Raw genomic sequence first — 9,056 nt, forward strand, 5'->3', positions numbered from 1 at the left:
TGAAATGGTTGCCCTAGAGTTTGCAATATATATTTACAACTATTCCAAGCCCACTTTCAAATAACACTATAACACTTCACAGGTCATGTAAATACCTTATAATGGCAAAGTATTCATAATTTCTTCCTCCTGACCCCTGTATCATTGCTGTCATTCATGCCACTTATAATCTATAATCATTGAATGCATTATTAGTGTTATTATTTCAAACACCTGTTATCAATTATATCAAATAAGAATAAGGAAAATAAAAGTTTTTATTTTACCTTCACTTATTCCTTTTCTAATGTTCATATTTTCTTTTTTTAGATCAAAGTGTCTGACCCATATTCTCTTTCTCTCTGAAAAACTATTAGGATTTCTTACAAGGCAGGTATGCTGGCAACAGATTTCCTCAATTTTTGTTTCTCTGAGAAAGTCTTTGTTTCTCCTGCATTTTTGAAGGAAATTTCATAAGATACAGAATTCTAAGTTGATGATTTTCTTCTCTCAACACTTTAAATATTTCACTCTATTCTCTTCTTTCTTGCATGGTTTCTGGTGAGAAGTCAAATACAATTCTTATCTTTACTTCTCTATAGATTAGCTCTTTTTTTCCTCTGGCTGCTTTCAAGATTTTTTTCTTTCTCTTTGATGTTCTGCAGTTAGAATATGATAAGCCTAGATTTACTGTTGTTGTTGTTATTATTATTTATTGCAATTATAAGACCATTTATTGAAGAGGTTGTTTTTTCCCCATGGTATAGTCTTGCCTCCTTTGTCATAGATTAATTGCTCATATATCAATAAATCTGGGTTTATTTCTGGGCTCTCTATTCTGTTCCATTGTCTATGTGTCTGTTTTATGCTAGTATTATACTGTTTTGATTACTGTAGCTTTGTAGTATAGTTTGAAATCAGAAAGCATGATACCTCCAGCTTTGTTCTTCTTTCTCAAGATTGCTTTGGCTATTTGGGGTCTTTTGTGGTTCTATGGAAAATTAAAAATTATTTGTTCCAGTTCTGTGAAAAGTGCCATTGTTTTTTTTGATAGAGAATGAATTGAATCTGTAGATTGCCTTGGGTAGTATGTTCATTTTAACAATATTAATTCTTCCAATTCATAAGCATGGTATATCTTTCCATCTGTTTGTATCCTTTTCAATTTCTTTCATCAGTGTCTTTGGTTTTCAAAGTATAAGTCTTTTGCCTCTTTGATTTGTTTATTCTTAGTGACAAAGTTGGCTCAGAAGACTTAACTCTGCCTGACGGGTTTACCTCAGCTTCAAAGCTTCCAAACTGGAACCAAATAAACAGGCACATTGCAGCTGAAAAAAAAATATCTCTTCTTGATGGACTGATTTCTTTATTATTATGTAATTAATGTCATTTGTCTCTCATTATAGTCTTTGTTTTAAAGTCTATTTTGTCTAATATAAGTACTACTACTTGAATTTTTTTTTTCATTTTCATTTGCATGGAAAACTTTTTTTCCATCCTCTCACTTACAGTCTGCTGGTGTCTTTAGCTCTGAAGTGAGTTTCTTGTAGGCAGCATACATATAGATCTTGTTTTTTAGTCTGTTCAGCCAGTCTATGTCTTTTGATTGGAGCATTTAGTCCATCTACATTAAAGTAGTTATTGATAGGTATGTGCTTATTTTCATTTTTAAAATTACTTTCTGCTTAGCCAGCTCTGGTGTCATCACAGTCGAATGAGCTTCCCCAAATGGCTGCTGCCAGTGTCTCCGTTCCTGGGGGAGTCCCAGTTGCCTCCTGCCTCTCCAGGAGGCTCTCTAAGATCAGCAAGTGAATCTGACTCAGGCTCTTTTCAAACTACTGCCTCTGCACTGGGACTTGGAGCATGAGAGATTTTGTGTGTGCCCTTTAAGTGTGGAGTCTCTGTTTCCTATAGGAAACATAAGCCCCACTGGTTTTCAAAGCCAGATGTTCTGGAGACTTGTTTTCCTGATGCAGGACCCCTGGGTTGGGGACCCCAATGTGGGTCTTGGACACATTGCTCCTTGGAAAGGACCTCTATGATTGTGCTATTCCTCTTGTTTGTGGGTTACTGACCCAGGGGTGTGGGTCCTGACTGTACCACATTACTGGCACTTATGCTCATCTCACTGTGGTTCCTTCTTTATGTCTTTAGTTGTAGAAAATCCTTTCTGCTAGTCTTCAGATTGTTCTCATAGATAGTTGCTCTGTAAGTAGTTATAATTTTGGTATGTCTGTGTGAGGGGGTGAATTCTTCCTACTTCATCATCTTGGCCACTTCTCCTCTTGTGTGAATATTAAAAATGATTCTTGTCCACTTTAGGGGTCTATCATTTCTTTTTGATTCTTAAAATTTCCATCTCTCTGCTTACATTCCCCATTTGTTCTTTCATGTTAGAAAGAACCCTTGGCTTATTACACATAGTTATTTTAAATTCCTGGTCTAATTATGCCAACATCACTACCGTATCTCAGTCTGGTTATGATGCTTGCTCTGTCTCTTTAAACTGTGCTTTTGCTTTTTAGTATGCCTTGTAATTTTTTGGTGAAATTTATGTACTAGGTAAAAGGAACTATAGTAAATAGGCCTTTAGTGATATGGTGGTAAGGCATGGGGGGAAGGGAAATGTTCTATAGTCCTGTGATTAAGTTCTCAATCTTTTAGTGAGCCTGTATCCCTGTGGTATGAACTCCACACATGCTTCTCAGTCTACTTCAGTATGGGACAGAATGGCTAGAGGGAGCTGAGTTGGGCATTTCTCTTTCCCCACATTAGTCAAGCTCTAATAAAATCCCAATAGGTTAGGCTCTGGTAAAATATTTTCTCTTGAGGTAAGGCCTTGTTAAGAACAGAATGTTCTGGCATATTTCAGAATGGTTACTTTCCCCCCTCCCTCTGTTGGAAGCAGGAAGGGAATTTTTTCCCATCGTCACTGGTAGAGCTCCTGGAGGTAAAACTCACAGAAGTGTGAATTCACTTCTCTACATTATGATTCTGTGTATTCATCTGTCCATCTCTCCAATTTTGGGGGCAACAGTTTTCCTGTGACCTCAGTTGTCTGATGGCTCTAAGAAGAGTTGTTGATTTTCAGTTTGTTCAGCTTTTTACTTGTTTTTAGGATGAAGTGACAGTTTCCAAGCTCCTAAAATACTGGGTAGGAAACTGGAAGTCTCTCTATAGCATTTTAATATTAATCCACATATTTACCATTTCAGTGCTCTTTATTTCTTCCTGTGGATTTGAGTTGTTGTGTAAGGTCACTTCCTTTTACTTGAAGGACATTAGTATATCTTATAAGGTAGGTCTGCCAGGAATACAGTCTCTCTGTCTTTGTTTATGGAGGAATATCTTTGTTTTGCTTTCATTTTTGTAGGATGATTTTGCTGGATATAGAATTCTTGGTTGACAGATATTTTTCATTCAGCACTTTGTATATGTCATTCCACTGCCTTCTGGCCTCCATTGATTAATATGAGCAATTAGCTGTTGATTGTATTTGTACTCAATTCTACAAGTCATTTTTCTCTTCCGCTTTCAAAATGTTCTCTTTGGATTTGGGTTTCAAGAATGTGACTATAGTGTGTCTACTTCTGGACTTTTTGTATTTATCCTACTTGGAGTTTATTAAACTTATTGGATGTGTAGATGGTTTTTCATCAAATTTGAGAAGTTATTTTGCCCCCTTTTTTCTTTCTCCTCTCCTTCTGGGACTTCCATTATACCTATTTTGGTACATTTGCTATTTTCTTACAGGTCTCTGAAATGCTCTTCATGTTTCTCTAGATCACTAGTCTGTATGTTTTCAGATAGGGTAATTTCTATGGATTTATTTCACTGGATTTATTGAGGACAGTGATTCAGTGTTCTTTCAGTGATTCTTTCAGTGATTCAGTGATTCAGTGATTCTTTCTTCTGCTATGTTTACTCTGCTGTTGAGCCTCTCTAATGATTTTTTTAAAATTGAAGTTTGGTTGATTTACAATGCCATGTTAATTTCAGGTGTACAGCAAAGTGATTCAGATATATATGTGTATGTACATATATATATATATTTTTTTTCTTGATTGTTTTCCATTATAGGTTACAACAAGATATTGAATATAGCCCTGTTATATCCCTGTGCAGTATATCAGTATATACAGTAAATCATGTTGTTTATCTATTTTATAGATGGTAATGTGTATCTGTTAATCCCATACTCCTAATTTATCCCTCTCCTGCCTTCCCCTTTGGTAACCATAAATCTATTTTCTATGTCTATGAGTCCTTTCTGTTTTGTAAATAAGTTCATTTGTACTATTTTTTAGATTCCACATTTAAGTGATATCATATAATATTTGTCTTTGTCTGACTTACTTCACTTACTATGATAATTTCTGGGTCCATCCATGTTGCTGCAAATGGCATTATTTCATTCTTTTTTATGGCTGAGTAATAGCCCATTGTATATGTATACCACATCTTTATCCATTCATCTGTTGATGGACACTTAGGTTGCTTTCATGTCTTGGCTATTGTAAATAGTGCTGTTATTAACATTGGGGTGCATGCATCTTTTCAAATTAGAGTTTTTGTGTTTTCTGGATATACGCCCAGGAGTGGGATTGCTAGACCATATGGTAACTCTAGTTTTAGTTTTTTTTAAAGGAACTTCCGTACTGTTTTACATAGTGGTTGCGCCAGTTTACATTTCCACCAACAACCAATTTACATTTCCACCAATTTACATTTCCAATTGTGTAGGATGGTTCCCTTTTCTCCACACCCTCTCCAACATTTATTATTTGCAGACTTTTTGATAATGGCCATTCTGACAGGTGTGAGGTGATAACTCATTGTAGTTTTGATTTGCATTTCTCTATTAATTAGCAATGCTGAGCATCTTTTCATGTACCTGTTGGCCATCTGTATGTCTTCTTTGGAGAAATGTCTGTTTAGGTCTTCTGCCCATTTTTTGATTGGGTTGTTTGTTTTTTGTTGTTGTTGAGTTGTATGAGCTGTTTGTATATTTTGGAATTTAATCCCTTGTCAGTCACATGCTTTGCAAATATTTTCTCCCAGTCCATAGGCTGTCTTTTCATTTTGTTTATGGTTTCCTTTGCTGTGCAAAATCTTACAAGTTTGATTATGTTCCGTTTATTTTTGCTTTTATTTCTTTTGCTTTGGGAGACTGACCTAAGAAAATATTGCTACAATTTATGTCAGAGAATATTTTGCCTGTGTTCTCTTCTAGGATTTTTATGGTGTCATGTCTTATATTTAAGTCTTTAAGCCATTTTGAGTTTATTTTTGTGTATGGTGTGAGGGAGTGTTCTAACTTCATCGATTTATATGCGTTTGTCCAACTTTCCCAACACCACTTGCTGAAGAGACTGACTTTTCTCCATTGTATATTCTTGCTTCCTTTGTCAAAGGTTAATTGACCATAGGTGTGTGGGTTTATTTCTGAGCTCTCTATTCTGTTCCATTGATCTATATGTCTGTTTTTGTGCCAATACCACACTGTTTTGATTACTATAGCTTTGTAGTATTGCCTAAAATCTGGAAGGGTTATGTCTCCAGCTTTGTTCCTTTTTCCTCAGTATTTCTTTGGCAATTTCCTTTATCAGTGTTTTATAGTTCTCAGCATATAGTTCTCTTATCTCCTTGGTTAGGTTTATTCCTAGGTTTTTTTTTTATGAGCAATTTTAAGTGAGCTTGGTTTTTTTTTTTTTTGACTTTGTCTTCTGATATTTCATTGTTAGTGTAAAGAAATACAGCAGATTTCTGGATATTAATCTTGTATCATGCTACCTTGCTGAATTCATTTATCTGTTATAATAGTTTTTGTGTGGAGTCTTTAGGGTTTTCTATGTATAGTATCATGTCATCTGCATATAATGACAATTTTACCTCTTCCCCTCCGATTTGCATACATTTTATTTCTTTTCTTGTCTGATCCCCATGGATAGGACTTCCAATACTATGTTGAATAGAAGTGGTGAGAGGGGGCATCCTTGTCTTGTTCCAGAATTTAGGAGGAAGGCTTTCAGCTTTTCACAGTTTAGTATTATGTTGGCTATGGGTTTGTCATAAATGGCTTTTATGTTGAAATATATTCCTTCTATACCCACTTTGGCAACGGTTTTTATCATGAATGGATGTTGAATTTCATCAAATGTTTTTTTCTGCATCTGTTGAGATGATCATGTGCTTTTTGTCTTTTCTTTTGCTGATGTGGTGTATCATATTGATTGATTTGCATATATTGAACCATCCTGTGACCCTGGAATGAGTCCAACTTGATCATGGTGTATGATCCTTTTTATGTTGTTGGATTCGGTTTGCTAATATTTTGTTAAGGATTTTTGCATCTATATTCATCAAAGATAGTGGCTTGTAATTTTCTTTATTTTTTGTAGTGTCTTTGTCTGGTTTTGGTATCTGAGGGATGTTGGCTTCATAGAATGACTTTGGGAATGTTTCCTCCTCTTCCATCTTTTCAAAGAGTTTGATAAGGATCACTATAAGTTCTTCGTGTGTTTGGTAGAATTCCCCAGTGAAGCCATCCACTCCTGGACTTTTGTTACAGGAAGTTTTGTTTGTTTGTTTGTTTTTTCCTAGAAAACAGAGCATGTTTATTGGGGGTAGCCTGACTCCTTGAGGGAGAAGTGCATCTTGTCGTTGATCATCTTGCGCACTTGCGGTTCAGGTGCTTGAGGATCTGGACCAGCATGTTCACCCTCTGCTTGCTGCTCAGCCCCATCTTCTTGGTCTGGAACTTTTTCAGCAGGTCCTTGGTGGTCATGGGCTTCTGTGTTATGTAGCAGCACATGGCATCCTCGGTCATCTGCACATTGCCGCTGCTGGGGGTTGACTTCCCAGACTGTGGCTGAGGGATGGACTTCCCCGACAGGCTCTGGGGCCTGGGGTCCAGCTGCAGCCTCTTGGCCACCGGTGTCTGGCTGGTCTGCTTCTGCTGCTCCAGCTTGTTGGCAGCCGCCTGCAGGGTGGAGGAGGTGCTGCCCGTCTCTGTGGTGGGTGTGCCTGGCCGGCTGTTGACCGGGGATCTGCCTCCCTATGGCTTCCACTCCTTCTTGGGGGGTGTCTTCTTCTTCGCCATGAAGAGCGCCAAGGAGGCCTCGCTGTCGATGTCACTCTCCTCCGAGCTGTCCGACTCCTTGCTGCTGTCTTTCCTCTGCTTCTTCTCCTGTGGTGTGGGCGCCTTCTCCTCCTCCTCCTCCTCCTTGTCCTCCTTGGGTGGCTTCTCCTCCTCGCTCACCTCACTGCTCTCACTCTGCTCGTCCATGCCCTTGGGGCCCTCCTCCTGCTGGGTGACCTTGGGCTTGCCCTCCTGCTCGTCCTGGGAGCTGCTGAAGCCGTCGGACATATAGTCCACCTCCTGGCCCTCAAAGTCCCTGTCGTCACTGCCTCAAAGGCCTTGTCATCTGACCCCTTCTTCTCCCTGCCCCCCTTGCTGGGCAGCGCCTTCTTCTTGGACTTGGGGGCTCTGCTGCTGGCCTCGCTGTTGTCAGACGACATCTTCACGTCGTCCTCCAGGTCGTGGATGCGCAGGTCATGGGCCTTCTTGCAGCTGCACTTCTCCTTCTTCTCGTCCTGGTCCTGGTGCTTGAGCCGCTGCTGTTGCATGATCCTGAAGTGGTTCAGGACTTTGTTTCTCCTCTCCCACTCCTCCTCGGCCGTGAACATGTGGTATTTGGCTAGCGGCGTGAAGTTGTACCAGTTGTGCACGGGGAAGGCCTCAAAATCCCCATCAGGGCACTGCGTAAAGATGTAGTACGATTTGTTCTCTGTCACGCCTCCCTTCTTTATGCCCTTGAACGTCTGGCCTGATTTGCTGTTGACGCGGAGCAGCCGGGCTGGTCCTCGGGCCGGAACTCCTTGAGGACGATGCTGTACTTCTTCCTCTGCGCCTCCTCCCGGAGCTTGCAGTTGAACTTGCTGCTGGCACCCGACTGGGACCTGACTCTTGGTAAATCTTGTTGCTCAGGTCACATTCCAGCTGGGCCTGATCCCAAGTAGCGAGGTTGACTTTATCGGCTGCATTGAAAGCCATGATATTATATTTTTTGGTGGTATTTTTGGGAACTCAGACGGCATACTCTCAGTGACATTCTGGCTGCTGGGGCCGAGGGCCACCATGGGCGATGGGCGATGGTCTGGGCCGGTCTGAACCTAGTCCTTTTTGTCTCCCCGAGGGTCCGCGTCCCTCGGTCCAGCAGAAGCTGCCCTAGAGGTGTCGGGCCTCTGGCTCTGACCAAGGACCCCAAGCCTGGGGTACAGCGGATCCTGGGAAAAGCTATATGGAGGCAGCGCTGGGTCAGCGGTCAGCCTCTGAGGTCTCTTGTGCCACACCTGCGCCTGCGTGGCCGCCTATACTGGAAGGGAAACTCTCCAGCAGGCCACATCACTGCAGCTGACTCTGAGTTAAAGGTAGCTCTTTCTGCAGCTGGCGTGCTGGCTGACTGCAATATATAGCACCAATAACCCCATCATGCTGCCTACAGGGAGTTTTTAAATTACAGATTCTATTTCACTTCTATTGATTGATCTGTTCAAATTATCTGTTTCTTCTTGATTCAGTTTTGGCAGGCAGTATGTTTCTAGAAACTTTTCTATTTTTTCTAAGTTGTCCATTTCATTGGCAAATAACTGTTTATAATATGTTCTAATGATTTTTTGTATTTCTGCAGTATTGATTGTTATTTCTCCTGTTTCATTTCTTGTTTTGTTTATTTGGGTCCTCTCTCTTTTCTTCTTGGTGATTCTGGCCAGAGGTTTGTCAATTTTGTTTATGCTTTCAAAAAACCAGATCTTGGTTTTGTTGATTTCTCTATTGTTTTTTAAATCTCTATTTTATTTATTTCCTCTCTGGTCTTTATTATTCCTTCATTTAAATTTTGTTTGTTCTTCTTTTTCTAATTAGGTGGTAGGTTAGGTTGTTTATATGGGATTTTTCTTTTCTTTTCTTTTTTTGTGGAGGCCTATATTGTTATGAACTTCCCTCTAAGGACTGCTTTTGCTGCATCCCATAGATTTTGTATGGTTGTATTTTTATTATCATTTATCTCGAGATT

At 39.7% G+C, this 9,056-nt stretch overlaps 1 pseudogene; it reads right to left on the bottom strand.

Moving 5' to 3' along the window:
- Positions 1-6,596: 6,596 nt before the first annotated feature.
- Positions 6,597-8,121, bottom strand: LOC118894522 (annotated as a pseudogene).
- Positions 8,122-9,056: the final 935 nt, after the last annotated feature.

The sequence above is a fragment of the Balaenoptera musculus genome, chromosome 4 (assembly GCF_009873245.2).
Source record: "Balaenoptera musculus isolate JJ_BM4_2016_0621 chromosome 4, mBalMus1.pri.v3, whole genome shotgun sequence".
Classification (NCBI taxonomy): Eukaryota; Metazoa; Chordata; class Mammalia; order Artiodactyla; family Balaenopteridae; genus Balaenoptera; species Balaenoptera musculus.